Consider the following 18,055-nt stretch of genomic DNA (forward strand, 5'->3'; position numbering starts at 1 on the left):
TATTACTGGAACTACCAGAGACCCAGGGCTTGGCTCTGTAATTTATGATGGTGTTTGCTCTCTCACTCTCTGCTAAGTTTTTCAAGATATAAAAAGTTTTGGCAGGCTCTGCTAGGTCTGATTTGAAAGCCAACTCTTATTTGTTCTATCTATCTCAGTGTGTCTCCCAAATTCATCATCTTTTATTCTCCAATCTCTGTGCCTCTTCCCATGGTCAGGCCTTTATCATCTCATATCTAAACCATTGCGGTCGTCTCCTCACTACTCTCCTTATGGGACTGTTTCTAAAGCAGAACTCTGATCCCAGCACTTTTGCTCAGAAACCTTCCATGACTCCCCATTTCCTATGGAATTAGGTCTAGATTCTTCTATTTTCCAGTCTCAACTATATTCCTAAATTGTCTCCCACTGCTCAATTTCCTGAACTCTCTTTTATAAATTATGAAATAACTCAGATATATACAACAGTATGGAGAATAACATAGAAAATATCCATGTGGTCACCACTTAGCTTTTTCAAGTCCTAAGAATTTGCACATTTGCTTCAGTTCTCTCTCTCTCTCTCTTTTTTTTTTTTTGAGATGGAGTTTCACTCTTGTTGCCCAGGCTGGAGTGCAGTGGTGCGATCTCGGCTCACTGCAACCTCTGCCTCCTGGGTTCAAGCAATTCCCCTGCCTGAGCCTCCCGAGGAGCTGGGATTACAGGCATGCGCCACCACGCCCGACTAATTTTGTATTTGTAGTAGAGATGGGGTTTCTCTGTGTTGGTCAGGCTGGTCTCAAACTCCTGACCTCAGGTGATCTGCCTGCCTTGGCCTCCCAAAGTGCTGGGATTATAGGCATGAGCCACCATGCCTGGCCCAGATCTCATTTTTAAGACAAAATACTAAAGTTCCAATTGATGCAATTCCCTCCTTACTTCAATTCCTCTGTCTTCCTAGAGTTAACCGCTATCTTAAACTTGTCTTTTTTATCATTCCCATGTATGTTTCTCTAATTTTACTACAGGTATACACATTCTTAAACTATATATATAATATATACATATATAACTATATATACATATGTAACTATATATGTGTATATATATACATATACATATAATTGTTTTGCATGCATTTAAACTTTACATAAATGAGAGCACACTTCAGCCTCCCGCAATGTGCTTTCTTCACTCAATACTGTGTTCTTGTAATTTTTCTTGTTGATCATATACCCTATAACTCATTTACTTTTACTGCTGTTATAGTATTATTTTATGAATATACTTCAATTTATCTATTCTCCTGTTTCTTTTTTCAATTTTTTTTACTATTGCAGAAAATATTGCCATGAATATTTATGTACAAATCTCCTTTTGCACAGTGAGACATCGTTTTTCTAGGATATTTCCTTCTTAGGTCTGGAACTGCTAGGAGTTCATTTTCAGTTTTACCAGATATTGCCATACTGCTTTCCTAGGTTGTATCATTTTGTACTCTTACTTGCTATTAGAGTTCTGATTCCTACACACCCTTAAGATATTTAGTACTATCAGGCTTTTAAATATGTGTCTATTATATGAATGTGAAATGGTATTTTATTGTAGTTTTACTTTGTGTTTCTCTCATTGCTAGTGACGTTGAACATATTTTTTTTTTTTTAATAGGGCAGGATTTTTATTTCTTTTTTGTAAGTTTTTTTTTTCTTTTTATTATTATTATTATTATACTTTAGGCTCTATGGTACATGTGCGCAACGTGCAGGTAAGTTACATATGTATACATGTGCCATGCTGGTGCGCTGAACATATTTTTATACACTTATGGCTATTAGATTTCTACTATTGCCTGTTAATATTAATTGCCCATTTTTTGCTCTGTTTTGTCTTTTTCTTGTTGATATTATGAGTTCTTTGTTAATTCTGGATATTAATATTTTATAAGTTATATGCATTATATGTATCTTCTTGTTTGTGGCTTTTCTTTTCACTCTTTTTATGGTGTCTTTTATTGAGTAGATATTTTACATTTTAAAAAGGCAAAATTTATCAGTCTTTTTAATGGTTTGTGTTTTTTGTGACTTGGTTAAGAATCCCTTCCTTAATCTAAGGCCATAATGACATTTCCCTATACTTTCTTGTAAAAGTTTAAAATTTGCTTTTCACTTTAGCACTCTAGCCCACTTGGGATTACTTCTTGCATATGGTTTAAGGTAAGAATAGATACATATTATTTATATTTTTATTTGTCATTATGTGATTACCTAATTTTCCCTTGCCATTTATTGAACAGTTTTTCTTTTCCTCACTGTTTTTTTTTTTTTTTTTTCGAGATGGAGTTCTACTCTTGTTGCCCAGGCTAGAGTGCAATGGCATGATCTCCGCCCACCCCAACCTCTGCCTCCAAGGTTCAAGCGATTCTCCTGCCTCAGCCTCCCGAGTAGCTGGGATTACAGGTATGAGCCACCACACCAGGCTAATTTTGTATTTTTGGTAGAGACGGGGTTTCTCCATGTTGGTCAGGCTGGTCTCGAACTCCCGACCTCAGGTGATCCGCCCGCCTTGGCTTCCCAAAGTGCTGGGATTACAGGTGGGAGACACTGCGCCTGGCTTCCTCACTGTTTTTCATACATCTCTTTTATATATCATTTCCATAAATGTGTGGTATGTGTCTGAGTTCATTGTACTGTTTCACTGATCTGTTTGCCTATCCCTATGCAATACCACATTGTCATAATGTTCATTGTTTTAGAATAAGACTTGATATGTAGTAGAGAAAACCCCTTACCTTGTTTTACTTGTTAAGATTTTGCTGGTTATTTTCGGCCCCTTGATTTTCTGTATAAATTTTTTAAATCAGCTCATCAAGTACCACAAAAAGTTAATATTTTGACTGAAAGTACGTTGTACATATAGAATAATCTGGAGAATTGACATCTTTATGATATTTAGTTTTTTGCATCCATAAGCATAGTATATCATACCATTATTTAGGTCTCCTTTTATGATTTTTAAACAATGTTTTAGAACTTTATTTATAAAGATTTTGCATGCACTGTCATAGATTTTGTCTAAGAATCTTATAATTTTGGTTGTTATTGTAAATACTATATTTAAAAATTATATTTATATCTTACCATTACTTAAGTCTCATTTTATGATTTTTAAACAATGTTTTAGAACTTTATTTATAAAGATTTTGCATGCACTTTCATAGATATCTGCCTAAGAATCTTAGTTATATTTTCAGTTGCCATTGTAAATAGTATATTTTAAAATTATATTTTCTAATTGTGTGTTCTTAATTTGCTTTCTAACCCATTGTAATCAGGATCTTACCTTACTATTCTGCTAAAATTATTCTCATTTATAGCTCCCAACTAAAAAAAAAAAAGTCAAATGGACACATTTCAGGCCTTAATTTTTGTAGCATTTTATATTCTTGATTACTTCCTTACTCTTGAAACAACTAGTTCTTCGTTTGTCTCCATGAAATCATGTTCCTGTTTTCCTCCAACTTTTTGTCAGTCTTTTATAAGTTCATAAATTTCTTTCTAAATATTTGTTTCTTGGTTCTTGACTCTCTTTTCTCTGATCATGGGTGATTTCCCATGGCATCTGCCACTCCATCTATGCAGTGAATCTATGCGAAACTCCTCTATCCTGAGATCCAGACCCATAAAGCCAATCACCACCTGGAATTTCTACTTGGATGCACCATGGCTTCCTAAACTCAACATATTCAAAAGGTAGCTCAACATTTTCACTTTTCAGTCTGCCTTTTTCTTGTCTTCTCAATATCAGTGAATGATTCCTCCATCTACTCAGGTGCTCAAGCCAGAAACTTGGGAGCCATCCTTGACTCTTCCATTCCCTTCACTTCATCACCTGCTTTGTGGATGCCACTTTGACACAGCAGTCAGAGTGAACATTCCAAATTGTAATATGATAATATCACTCTCCTGATTAAAATTCTTTAGAGTTCCCTATAACCTGACTTTCAAGACCTTTCCTGTTCTAGCCTTGCTAGTGTTAACACAGCCTTCCCCAAATAGGCCTTTGTCTATCTTTCTAGCCTCATCTCAGCTCATATCTACTTCTCTTATATTTGCTATCATGGTTAATGACATTCCACCTCATTTGCCTAAGTCAGAGACCCAAGATTGAGCCTTGATTTCTACTGCTTTATTCATCCCATTGGCCACCAAGTCCTGTGTATTCTTAATCCTAATATTTCTCATGATTATCCATCTCCTTCTATATATAATGCCAGTATCCTAATTCAGTGTACATCACATTCCTTTTCATGTCCTTGATTCCATGTGCACAGTAGACTACTTGCAGTCCCTAAAAGCACCACACCATTTCATATCTCCATGTTTCTGAACAAGCTTTGCCTTTCCCTCTTTCATAAATGCTTTTCTTTCTTCCTTCTCAACTTAGCTTCCAGGCAAATGCTTCTCCAACCTTCAAGACTCAGCTCAAGTATCCCCTCCTCTAGGAAGATGGTCTTGACTCTTTTAGGTAGAGCTGTTAGACTGGGAACAACTTGAGGGCAAGGGTTGTGTCTTACTTAGTCATCTCTGTATTCTTAGACTTTTACATAGGACTTGGTGTATAGTAGATACTCAAAAATGTTGGTTGGAAGACTTGAACGGTCAATGTTTCTTCTGCACCACTAAGCTGTCCCAAACTGACTACTTAACCTTACCTGAGCACACAATGAACCCTCCTGCCTTGTTAATTCTATTGTACCACTTGCCTGTCTTCTTCCATTGGCACTGGCCCAGTAAGCTTGGATTATCATCATACTATAACCTCTTTAAAACAAGTTTTATCATGCCCATGGCAGAGACTTGGAGAGAGCAAGCTTGTGTCTGCAAGCAGATTAGAATGATATAAATGTCTCAACAACACCTTCTTGCTCCTGTACTGAAGAACATTTTCTCTTTTTCTCGTGCAATACTTTTAGGTACATTTATTAAAGCAATCACAAAACAACTCAACCATACCCGGCTGCACATCCTGCACGTGTACTTCAGATCTTAAAATAAAAGTTAAAAAAAAGTAGAAAAGTATCATTAATAGGAAAATAATAGCCAATGTAAGAAAAAGGGAAGCTTAAATCTAAAACAAAGTGAGACTTGCTAAAAAATGATAACATGGTAACTGGAGGAAAGGAGAGGCCATTTAAAATTTACATTCTGATTAAACATGCATTCAACAGTGGAGAACATGTCCACTATAAGAAGGCATTATAGTATTAGAAAAAGAAAAGATGCTTAAGTCCTATTTTATTTTAATCTTTTCTGTAAAACAGAATCTTTGGGGGCAGGGGGAAGGCTACATGTAAAAGACTTGAACTATCACATAAGTGAACTGATGAAAAGCATGTAGGTGTTCTACATAACATTATATTCCCCTTCCTGAAGGACATTTTCTTTCATCCATTAATCCATCCACCTATCCCCTTAACACATATCTGAGGTTATTTCTGGGAAGAAGAAAGCTATTTCCAAGTTCACTGGAGGCTTCCCTCAGAGTGGACTGGAACCTGTGAAGATGGGAGTTTCAAACTGCCTAATCTATTAAGAGATCCGGAGTTTATCCCCCTTGAGGTGACCACACACCATTTTTACCAAAGTAACAAATCACAGACAAATATTTGACATCAAAGATCTTCCCAATTCTAGTCTCTAACCAAACAACATTGTTTCAGAGAGTCATAGAAAAAAAAAAAAAACCTTTCTGAAGTAGAAGGTCATCAATGAGATGTTGTAGAAAGAGCATTGAATCAGGAGTCAGAGAAAGCAAACCGTAGTCCCTTCTCTGCCATCCATCAGTCTTGTTACATCTCTGCACTTTGACCTCCCCCAGCCACAATACAGGGAAAACAAAAGGAGCCTACGCAGCCAGCTTCATGAGACATCCTAAAAGAGCAGGGAGAGAAGAGATAGGAGCCTTCCTTGTGTTAGTTATCAGGAAACTGATTTTATCCTCCCTGCTAGACAGCAAGATCTTTAATTCGGGAATTGTTATTGTCTTCATTCCATCAATCAACAAATCTTTATCAAGTGCCTACTATATGCCAGGCACTAAACTAGGTGTTGGGGATACAGCAGTGACCAGGACAGACAAAAATACCTGCTCTCATGGGGCTCACAATTTGAAAAGGCAGACAGTGAAAAAGCAACTGTGAAACATGATGAGAGTTCTGAACAGAGGAGCACAGGATGCGATGAGAGTACAAAGAAGAGGCTGCAGACACAGTGGTGATAACAACTGCCCTGGTGCTTTCCCAGCCCTGCTCAGCAGAAGGTAGGATAGCCCCTCCTCTGAGATCATCTCCACATGGTGCGCTATACAAACTTGACATGAATATGCATAAAGTATCAATAGTATTTTAATACTATGGTAAAAATACCATCATGAATTGCAAACCCAAATATATAAACCAAGCTTTATTCTCTGATAGACATTTATGGAGTTCCCTTTTGTACCATGCAGTATTCTAGATGCATAAGACATGGTTTCTACCTCACAGAGCTTACAGCCTTGTGGATTTGTTATAGATTTTTAAAAATAGTGACTCACGTTCCATCTCGGTGGCTCACACCTATAATTCCAGCAGTTGGGGAGGCGAAGGCAGATGGATCACCTGAGGTCAGGAGTTCAAGACCAGCCTGACCAACACGGTGAAACCCCATCTCTACTAAAAAAAAAAAAAAATACAAAAATTGGTTGGGCATGGTGCCTGTAATCCCAGCTACTCAGGAGGCTGAGAGAGGAGAATCGCTTGAATCCCGGAGGCAGAGGTTGCAGTGAGCCGAGATCGTGCCATTGCACTGCAGCCTGGGCAGCAGAGCAAGATTTCGTCACCAAAAAAAAAAAAAAAAAAAAAAAGACACAAAAAATATTTAAAAATAGTGACACCTTTGTTCTATTCAGGAAATAGAACAAAGTGTTAACAACTGTGGTTGCTTTTGACAGATGAAACCACCATTTTTTTGGTCCTATGTTTCTGTGTTTTTCAAATGTTGTATAATGAGCATAAGTTAGTTTTACAATGTAAAAAATAAATGTTATTGAAACTTTTAAAAATTAGAAAACAGTGACATGTATTTTGCAGCTATACACCAAAACAGGACATTTTTCAAACTGATCTTGGAAGCTTGATTTGTTGTAGCCTGAGCCAGTGCCGATCATAAATTCCCAGTTTCCAGCTTGTGGTTTTAGTTACCATGGAAAGGCACAAGGCAATTAGAAATACACCTTTGAAACTGTATGGAAATATAGTCTTCTGTGTACGACTCACAAAAAATCAAAGTTCAGAGAAATGGTATAAAAAACACCCAGCAATCAAATGTACAAGATAAATATTTTGCCTCTTTTCTCCTAACAAACAAGAAAATAATGAGAAGAAACGTGATTGTTATAATATTTTAGAAAGAGACATGAGAGAGAATAAAAGAGAAAAGATGAAAAGAAATCATTGTGTAGAAAAAGCAACAATTACCGAAGAAAAGGAAAATAAATAAAGGGAAAAAGAGCAAGGAGGGAAGGGGAAGGATAGGCTAAGAAATGTTTACATGTAGAAGTAGACATGAGCAAGGCTTGCAGACAAGCACATTAGGACCCCAGAGAACTGACAATGGTGCCGAAGTTTATGTACAATGCCAGAGTGAGTGAGTAAATGCCAATTGGCTAGTTTTAGAGTTTGGGAAGAATTCAAGAAAGATCAAGAACCCAAAGTAAAAGATACAGGGCTCCAAGGCAGTCAGTTGAAGTAATGAGGTACAGCAGTGAAAGGGCATTGAGCCCTATGCTTGGCATCTGGGGGTAACTAAGGGGGTGGGGGGGCATTTACTTGCCCTTGAGTCCAAGGGTGAGAAGTGTGAGCCACTGTTCAGGGCACTGGGGAAAGGCTGCACACTGGGATAAGGTCTATGAGCTGCAAAGTGGGTTTCCACCCACTAGCTTGTCAGACCCACCTAACCATGAGGTGGTTAGGATATTATCTATCACCACTTTTACAGGCAGACAAACTGAGAGCAGTAACATGGCTGTTGGTGAAGATCATGCAATGGTGAGGCTAGACTAAAATTGGCCTTTTAGTGTGGTAGCTCTTCCCCTGCACCCCCATTTATCTCAAAATGAATTGACCCTGAGAAAAGCTACAGCTGTACCCAGGTAATTCACCACTCACCAAAGCACAGCAGCTATCCTCATCCTCCACTCTAACTACACACACACACACACACGGGAGAACTGACCCAGATCCAGCTTGGAGCTCTCCTAGGTCCAGGATGCAACTAAGGTTCCAGCAATGATGTGTATTCCTCAGATAGAAAGCACAATGGCCCAATGGCCCAGGGACTGTAGAAGCCCAGGAAGCATCTCTTGAAGAAATAACAGGACTGCTCTGGGTTTCCTGCCTTGGTGATAATGGTGGATGCAGGACCATAAAGCACATTTGAGGTACTGAGCAACCAGTCAGAGTAGAGAGGTGTGGGGCAGGGTGTGCAAGCCTCTTCTTTGTATTTACTTAGGGGAAGGAAGTACTGATTACAGGCCTGAGCCTTTCACCAACAGGCAAAAAAAAAAAAAAAACCTTGTCCAGGGATGCAGGCTGCAGAAGCGCCTTGTCACATTCAAAGCAAATGGGAAGAGAGGGGTCTGGGACCAGTTTAAATAGAGTGAGTGTCCATCAGCTGAGACTATGAAGAGTCTGAACTTATTGGATGAAGGGCTTTGGGGTGAAGAAAGCAAATTCTTTATCTTTGCTTAAAAATCATGTGTGCATTTGTGCAATAGTTCTGCCTCAACAGGTCTTACCTGCCACTCTCTTCCCCACAGAAGCAGCAGAATGGGATGAGACAAGCCTGCGTCAAGAGTAGAGGGCAGAGTCCTGCAGTCCAATCCCAGCAGAGCAACTTAGCTCTTGGGGAAGTAATCCTGTCTGTGATCTGACGCCTCTGAGCTTCCCTTTCCCGATCTTTCAGATTGTGGGGAGGGGCACAGTAATGCCTACCTATTAGGGTTCTTATAAGAACAGGAGACAAGATGTTGAAGCCCCTTGGGCCGAGAGGCTGTTGGAGCAAGTGTGAGTGGGCTGGGGGCTTTAAGGCTCCTGGCTCCAGAGAGATGGGGAAAGTGAGGACCAGGTAGGGAGGCACCTGCCCAAGGTCACCAAAGAAGTCACAAATTTTCCAGCACCTGGTGAGGCTGGCATTGTCAGAACCCTAGCCTCTGAAAGCCCCTGAGCTGCACTGAATGTATAGCCAAGGCCTGGCCAGGAGGCTGGGGTGTTGTCTAGGCAGCTGTTTGCAAGAAATAAAGAGCCTCTGCCAACACCCTTCCTTTCCCTGCCAGGGAAGGAAATGAGAGAACTGGGCTGCATTTACCTATTTCAGGTTCCAAAACTTTCAACTGTTTTTAGACAGTAAAGGAGCAGAGAATTTTTTTTTAATTGAAGGAAAGACAAAAAGTTCAAGACATGGCCAAGTACGTATCTTATTCCCTCCAGACACATAGCCTTGATTTTACATCCTTAAACGATGGGAGAAGATAACTCTATAATGACAGCATCCAGACGTGCCCAGCAGCAGACCACAGGCAAAGACAGCTCAACAGTAAAGCCCTTATTTCCTGTGTCTCTGCCCTAAGAGAGGATGTCACCATGTCATGCAGAGTCCCTCTCCGTGAGGGCCATAATTCTATTTGTCCCCTGAATACTATTGGGTTTTGGTCCCAATTACCATAAGTGCATATTTATTGAGTTCTTTTATTTAAGAAATAAAGGGACAAGCTAGGTATGGAGCAATTGAGATAATCAACTGCTTTTGACATTTCAATCTGTGCAACTTCAATTTGTACTCTGACCTCAAAGCTTCCTGTGCCCCAGGGTCCTGCTCCCAGAAAGATTTCCATATCTCCTTCCAAGACCTGCACCACCTGCCCACACCTGCTCCTAGCCCTGCTACCCTTGTACTTGGGTTCTCTCGCTCCCTCAGGCAGCAGCAACAGCATCACCCCATGAGCACCACACTTTTGACTTTACAAGGTTCTTGCACGTGTTAGTTCCTGTGACCTCTCAACAGTCCTGGGTAGATGGCAGAGTGAGATTTATGAGTCTCTGTTCAGAGGAGGAAATTAAGACTTAGAAAGGGGCAATAGCACCAAAAGCACACATCTGGAGGTGCTACTAGTAATGGAAGAGCTTAAAGTCATTGCCATGCCCTCTGCCTCCTAGTTGCATCTGCATCTTGCATCCTTTGGAATGCTGGGAACACCTGGAGATTCCAAAGGACTTCTTTTGTGATGTCACTGCAATGAAGCCTTCCTTGGAATCACAGTGTGTAAGTGCCACATGAAAAACAAAACAAAACAAACCTGAAATTTGTACACCCATGTTGAGAGCAGCATATTCACAACAACCAAAAAGTGGAAGCCACCCAAATGTCCACTCACGATGAATGGATAAACCAAACATGGTACACACATACAATGGAATATTGTTCAGCCTTAAAAAGGAAGGAAATTCTGACACGTGCTACAACATGGATTATCCTTGAGGACATTATGGTGAGTGAAACGAGTCAGTCACAAAAGGACAAACACTGTAGGATCCAAATTTGGAAAGGCCTTAGAATAGTCAAACTCATGGAGACAGTAGAATGGTGGGTGTCAGGGGCTGGTGGAGGGGGAGGGGGAGGGGGAGGGGGGAGTGGGGAGTTAGTCGTTGCTGGGTATAGAATTTCAGTTTGGGAAGGTGAACAAGTTCTGCAGAGGGATGGTGGTTAACACTTAAAGATGGTTAAGACAGCAATTTTATCTTATGTGTATTTCACCACAATTACAAATGTATATAAATATAAAAATCTTGAGTGTCCACATCCCTTATCTCTTCCTCTCATTACATCACAGTCTGTTGAAATCCTTTAGTGCCCACTGACTGCATGAACCATAAGGGCCACACTCCTGAGCTCAGTCTACAGATTTATCCACCTCTTTTCCCTTTTGTGCATGTGACGCTGCAACCAATCTAATTTTTCCAGTCTCCTGCCTGGAGGGAAAATATTTAGGTGCCAGTGTTCTGGGAGCCAAGAGGGTCAAAGGTGACAGGGTTCTCTGCTTTCAACATTTGGGTTACATGCATTCACACAATCCCTTGTTTTGTGGAGAGGCTACTGTCCTCCACTTTTCCTGGTGTCCCCAGTCTGGAGACCTTCTGTTTAATCCTCTCCAGAGAATAACTTCACCATGCCCCAGTCCTGAGGTAACTGGAGCTGCCTGTTCTTGAGCCTGTGGAAAACTCTGTGATGTAGATTACGTTGCTCCTCAGCCATCCCCACTGCCAACCTGGATTCAGCTTCCTTGGGTCAGCTAAGTCAGCTACTCCTGGTTCATCTCTCAGCTTCTGAAATGCTGTTATGCTTGTCTCCCTTTCCATTCTTTCTGTCACTGTGAGATTGTTTTAAAAAATACTGATTCTCCTCTACTCTACTTATGATGGGGTTGTGTTCTGATAAACCCATGGTAAATTGAAAATGCACATTTGATTTATGATATTTTCAGTTTACGAGTTTATCTGGATGTGACTCCATCTTAAATTGAGGAGCATACTGAATACGTGTTGCTTTTGTACCATCCTAAAGTTGAAAAATTGTAAACTGAACCACTGTAAGTTAGGGATTGTATGTAATCCTTTACTGTGCTTTTGGGAGGGAGTGAAATTTAGATGCACATGACCATTCTACCATATTTACCTGAACTTTAGTCTGAATGTTAAATAACTAGCAGAAGTAAGCCAGGAGACAACAGGAAGACAGCATTTCAGACAGAAGGGGCAGCATCAGTGAGTTCTTGGAGCTGTAAAACAGTGTGGCCTATGCAGGAAACCTAGGTGACGGAGGGCGCATGCTCTTTGTAGTGTGCTGTCATGGCCTTCCTTTGCCAAACTCAAAGTTGGACACAAGGGGCTTGGAAAGCTGTAGTGATGGCTGGTGAGGACCAGACCTATACCAGGCTTCACAGCACATGCTCCCGCTGCTGTCTCCAGACTGTGGCTTGCACTTCATCCAGATCATTACTAGCCGGGGCCATCAATTCTCAGAACATGGGTTTCTGCCTGCTTTGACTGGCCTGGTTGAATTGATGAAGCAATGAACTGGTTCCTTCACTTACTTGAAATTTGAGAATTTAAGTTTTTTGTTTGTTTTTTGTTTTTAATAATGCCTCAATTTAGGGTTGCTTTGATGAATACATAGCCACAAAATAGTATCAGTGGTTACACAGGCACCAAGAAAAATGCAAATGCTGTGCCTTGTTCCCATCACGCCTGCCACTCTTTGCAATGTAGTATAAAATGCAACTGCTGGGCGCCAGCAGTGGTTATTTCAAAAGGCTCATTCAGTTGCTTTTTAACTCCTAAGTCTTGTGGCTTTCACTAGCATAACCTAACCTAACCTAATCTAACATAACATAACAGCACTTCAGATGTGACCCACACAAAGTTCAATCATCCAATGGCAGAAATCAATAGAAAAAAAAATATGTGCTTAGGAGGATTGGCTTGGTTGCAGAACTGGGACTAAGGTGAGGTGAGTAAGTCACTTGCCTTACGCACAAGATTTAAGAGGATAGTCAAGATAAATAATATTTCAATGCAATATTTTAAAAATTCAAATTGACAAACTATGCCCAAGAAATGGGCAGCTTATTTTTGTAAATGAGGTTTTATCAGACATAGGGCCAGGATTAGAGTGAGACAAATGAGGCATGGTTGTACAAGTGCAGGGTTGGATTCTGTCTTGATTTTAAATTTTCATATTTTGCTCATGGAATTTTAGCATTAATTTTGAGTTTTATAATATTGCATCAAAATAGAATTTATTTTAATTACGGAGGTTTTGGGTGTCCCTTTAAATTTTGCAGCCAAGGTGAGTGTCTTCCCCTACCCCACCCTAGTCCTGGCCCCGCTTGATGAAACCAAACTGGAAGCTGTTCTCCAAAGGCTTCCGTTCTTCAAACCTGAGGACCTCGTCAGTTAAACTCAAAGGCACAAATGAATTCCTCCTCAGAAACAGCTAAGGGGAGCAGAGTATCAGATTATGCATCTTGCCTGCATATGGTACTTTAATATCCATCAATTTTTCCTTTTTCCTTTGTTACAGTCAAGTCCCAGAAGAAGTTAAAATGCGGACCTTCAAATCAATAAACACAAAGATCAAAGTCTAATTTAATTATGATCAAAGTCTAATTTAATTATGACATACACATTAAACCTAACTTGAGAGATGGACAAATGGGACAATTTGGGTGGAACATGTGTATATACAGATATGTCCCCACCTATGCTTTTTGACATAAACTAGCTTAGACTCAGGTGAAATCCCATCTCTATGTAAAAATTTTTGAATTTATGGTATTTGATTATTTTCTAAAGAGATAGAGCCTCTTAAAAGTATGGTTCTTCTTTGAGCACATAGGCATAATTGAGATATCATAATTGAATATGCATTCAAGACACGCATTTCATACATGAAAGAGCTGAACTGGGTCACCTAAGACATCTGGAGGTATCTTTAAAGTGTGAAGCTGCTAATATTTGCAATGATGGACATACATCCTTTGCAGCATGGGTGCAACTGCTTTCTGGGCTCCAGTGACTTCCCTAGTGCTATTGTAATCTACTAAGTAAATGAGCATTTTTTAATAAAGAGCAATTTGTCTAATGAGCAGGGTTGGTTACTCACTGTGGAAACACAGCATGTGATTAAAATTACACTAGCAGAATAAAGCAGAGCAATTGAGTCGTTGGCAGCCCCTTCCCATAACCTCATTTAAGTCTTTGTCCTTCCTCAGAATAGAGCTCTAACTACAAACTGCATACAGAAGCATCAGGCATTGTCATGCCTTGTGATGGCTCCCATCCAGTGCCAGCAGGACTAACTGAAGCTTCAGGCCCCAGAGAATAGGGCCAGCCCCAGAAACAGTTAGGAAGGTGGAACGTGGTACCAGGAAAACAGTAAGCCATAAGTACTGGGGAGTCAGACCTCAAGTGGTAACCATACTGCCGAGTAGCCATGGCCCAGCCACAAGAAATTAAGGAACCAGCAAGCCTCAGGACACATTGATCAGATTTTCTTTAATAGTCATGTTTGTAGCTAAGATCTGTAAAAAGAGTTGGTGGGGAGAGGAAAAAAATAGATTAGGATTTGATATTATTATCTGAAACATCTGCCTTGAGTTTTAGAGGATGTCAAAACCAAAACTAATTGCCAGGTAGATCTAGAGGGCTGTTTAATATTTTAGTTGGTAGATTTAATTAAAGAGGTTAGGAGAATCAAAGTATAATTCATTTTGGACTAGCCAAATAGAATGCATCTAATTAATTTCTCAGCAGGTAGACGGGCCTCAGCCATCATGTTAGCTTTGAAGGAAGGACTCAGGCCATGGGGGAAGGCCTGACAAGAGCAGGGCATGGCTTCTGTCTTAGGAACTGGGCTGCATTTCAAGACAAGCCCATGGCCCTGGACACGAGATTCAGTTGTAATGACTGGGACATGAAGGGAGTCTTGCTCTCCACTGGTAGCGGACCTGAGTCTTGGGTATAAGTTAGGAGGAAGCAAGGAGGACTTGGTGTCACAGTCTTGTTGCCACTGGCTCCTGCCTCAGGACACAGGGGTTCTGTTGCCAGGTGTGTGCCCAGGTGGGACCAGCTCTTGCTGAGGCTGCCAGTTAGGCACCTACCCCTGTTGTTAGTTTCCTAGGGCTGCTGTAACAAAGTATCAGAAACTTCGTGGCTTAAAACAACAGAACTTTACTCCTTCACAATTCTAGAAGTTTGAAATCTGAAATCAAGATGTTGGCAGGGCCACATTCCCTCTGGAGGCTCTAGGGGATAATACTTCCTTGCCTCTTCCAGCTTCTGGTGACTCCAAGCATTCTTTTCTTGTGGCCACGTCACTCCAATCTCTGCCTCCATCTTTACATGGCCTTTTCTCCACTGTGTGTGTCTTCTCCTCTTCTGTCTCTTATGAGGACACTCTAAATCCAGGATGATCTCCACATTTCAAGATCCTTTGTTTAATTATGTCTGCAAAGACCACTTTTCCAAATAAGATTGCAATCACAGGTTCCAGGTGAACATATCTTTTGGAGGGACACTACTTGAGCCACTTCACCCTGAATTTTGAGTTTCCTATTCGTTCCATATCGCTCTGTGTGGAGACTACTTGTATTGGCACAGTTGGTGTGGCTGCCCAGCTCCTTTCAGAGTGTTCAGAAGCCTGATAGACATCCAGTGCTACTGCTCAGTGGGCCAAAATGTGGACAGGTCAAGGCCCAGACATTGAAGGCATAGTTCTGACACTCTCATCATGCTACAGCTGGGGTGTTTGCCATAATTGCTACTAATCATAGTGAAAGCTTTTAAAAATGGTTTTACAATCTTCTTCTGGAAATTTTTTTTCTCCATTCATAATAAAATGAGTGTTTTAATGAACAAGAGGGCATTCAGCTCCACACCTCCACTTCTGTTAATTTTAATTTTTCTTTTTTTTTGAGATGGAGTTACGCTCTTGTCGCCCAGGATGGAGGGCAATGGCACGATCTTGGCTCACTGCAACCTCCACCTCCCGGGTTCAAGTGATTCTCCTGCCTCAGCCTCCCAAGTAACTGGGATTACAGGTGTCCGCCACTATGCTCAGCTAATTTTTTTGTATTTTTAGTAGAGATGGGGTGGCACCATGTTGCCCAGGCTGGTCTTGAACTCCTAACCTCAGGTGATCTGCTCACCTTGGCCTCCCAAAGTGCTGTGATTTACAGGTGTGAGCCACCACGCCTGGCTTTGTGTTCCTTCTAAATTAGCAGGTACATACAGGGAAAAGATGTTTGGCTTGGACATCAACAGATATGGGTTCTCATCTCAGCTCAGGCACTACCAAGGTGTGTGACCAAAGCATATGTACTTTCCCTCTCTGGGCTCGATATTCTTCAATTGTGAAATAAAGGATTAGGAAATGTGTTCTCTGAGGACCCTTCCACAATTGAGCCTCTTTACTTTTCCGTTGGTGGTGCTTCTGGAGAAACTGCTTTGCGCCGGTCAAAGCCAAGTTGAATTAAGACAACGATGTGAATTTCCATGTCTCCTACACCAGGAATTGCTGACCTCACTCCACTTCCCTACTCTAGCCCCCAGATGTAGTAACATTCATTTGGGATAATTAGTCTCTCCAGTCGGCCTGCCTTGACTCACGTCTCAGCCCCAGGACTCCAATGGCCTTGTTTCCTAAGAGACCTGAACCCAATGGCCAGACCTTTCTTCCAAGAGAGAAGGAGGGGAGACTGAAGCCAGAAGAACCATGTGCATGACTGCAGTGGCTCTCCCCATACACCCAGACACACACAACATGGTTTCTCAGGTGCCAACACCTGGAGCTAGTTTATAATTATTTCTCAGGTTCTCTGAGTTTGACTCACCTCTTTTCAAATAAATGGATGTTTTCCTGTGGCTCAGTTATTATTCTTTCCACATTGAAGTTAGTAATATATGCTCACTGAAGAGGGAAACAAGATTTAGTTTTACAAATTCCTACAAATTACGTCAACTAACACAGATGAAACAAAATCACGGTTCTGTCAATATTTTAGATATAAGAAAACCACGACACGTTTCTCTTCAAAGCTACTTCGACAACTCCCTTCCCACAGGCCTTTGCATGTGAAGGCTGCACTTACTCCCACAAATTCAGAGGGCTCTTGGATGAGTAGAAAGTGGTACCCAGGTTCTGCATCCATCCCAATCACTTACTGGCTTCATAACCTTGGACAAGTCATTTCCCATCTATGAGCTTTGCATCTCTTCTCTGAAGACAGGGTCATGGCGTCATGGCGTGCCTGGCCTGGCTACCTGCTTAATCCACAGTGCCACCAGTACCATCAGAGGTTAAGGCCACCACTAGGAAATCACAACCAACTATCCATTGCTGTTCACTTTATCCACTAGACAGGGCCTCTGAAGTACATGACCCAGGGCTACCCCTCACATGGAGTGCACTGTGAACAGAGCTCCCTGGAGTGTGGCACTGGGAAGAGGACTGGCCTATATCACAATCTGAGGCAGAAAGAACTGCTTCTAGGTATCCTTGTTGTATGGAGGAAAAAAATATTTGATTGGCCTATGGGGTCTCTAACTGACCCTCATGCTTAGATAACATTTGGTGGTCTATAAAATGGTTTCAAATCAATTATTTTGTCCATCTAGCCATCCTATGAGGCAGAGCTTATTATCTCCATTTTCTAGAAAAGAAAAGTAAGGATCAGAGAGGTTGGCTGACTTTCCAAAAGTCTACAGCTCATAAGTGATGGACCTGGAGCTTACACCCAAGAGTTCAGGCTTCCAGATGTTCTTCCCACAGTTTAAATAAGCTCTGAGTTTAAGGATGTGGACATAAGCTTAGAGGAAATTTTATCCATATGTTTATTAATTTATTTATCCATCTAATATTTATTAAGCAAATACTAACTAGAGGTTTTTGCTGTCCCAGGTGGGGCACTGGGCTCTTCATTTAAACTGAGGGTCAGTCAAGTCAGATGTCAGGTTTGCTTTTTTTTCTCTTTCAGTCATAGATATAAGCTTGTAGTCAGAAGATCAGAATTTTGTTTTAGAATAATTTCAACATCTGTTTGCAAGGGAGGATTGTCTTCTAATTTTCCATCTATTTTTCTTTGCTATCTGAAGTGGCTCTGTGCATCGTGGTTAAGAGTACAGACCATAGATTATGGACCTAAATTGTCTGAGTTCAAATCTTACCTCTACTACTTGCTAGCTGTGTGACTCTAGGCAGGTTACATACCGTCTCTGTTTTCTAATAAGTAAAACAGGGATAATATCAGTAAGCCACCTTATAGGGTTGAGGGGAGAATTAAATGAATTAGTATTTTCCAAGTGCTTAAAACACTGCCTTGCCCATGGTAAATGCTATATAACTATTTGTCATTATAACCATCATTGTCCTTATGATAAGAAGATGGAAAAGAAATGAGGAAAGACTCAGGAAAATCACAGGGA

The 18,055-nt window shown here is 40.8% G+C and overlaps 1 long non-coding RNA gene across 2 annotated transcripts in view; it reads right to left on the minus strand.

Annotated features, from left to right (window-relative positions):
• LOC134760889 (uncharacterized) overlaps positions 1-18,055 on the minus strand; it is a 94,683-nt gene that overhangs the window by 14,798 nt on the left and 61,830 nt on the right. Inside the window, exon 2 of one of the 2 annotated variants that reach the window (XR_010138943.1) lies at positions 16,465-16,541. The exons of the other annotated variant lie outside the window; for it this stretch is intronic. This is a non-coding gene — a long non-coding RNA (uncharacterized LOC134760889). The remainder of the gene's footprint in view (positions 1-16,464; positions 16,542-18,055) is intronic. 2 annotated transcript variants of the gene reach the window in all.

Source organism: Pongo abelii, chromosome X (assembly GCF_028885655.2).
Source record: "Pongo abelii isolate AG06213 chromosome X, NHGRI_mPonAbe1-v2.0_pri, whole genome shotgun sequence".
NCBI classification, from domain to species: domain Eukaryota; kingdom Metazoa; phylum Chordata; class Mammalia; order Primates; family Hominidae; genus Pongo; species Pongo abelii.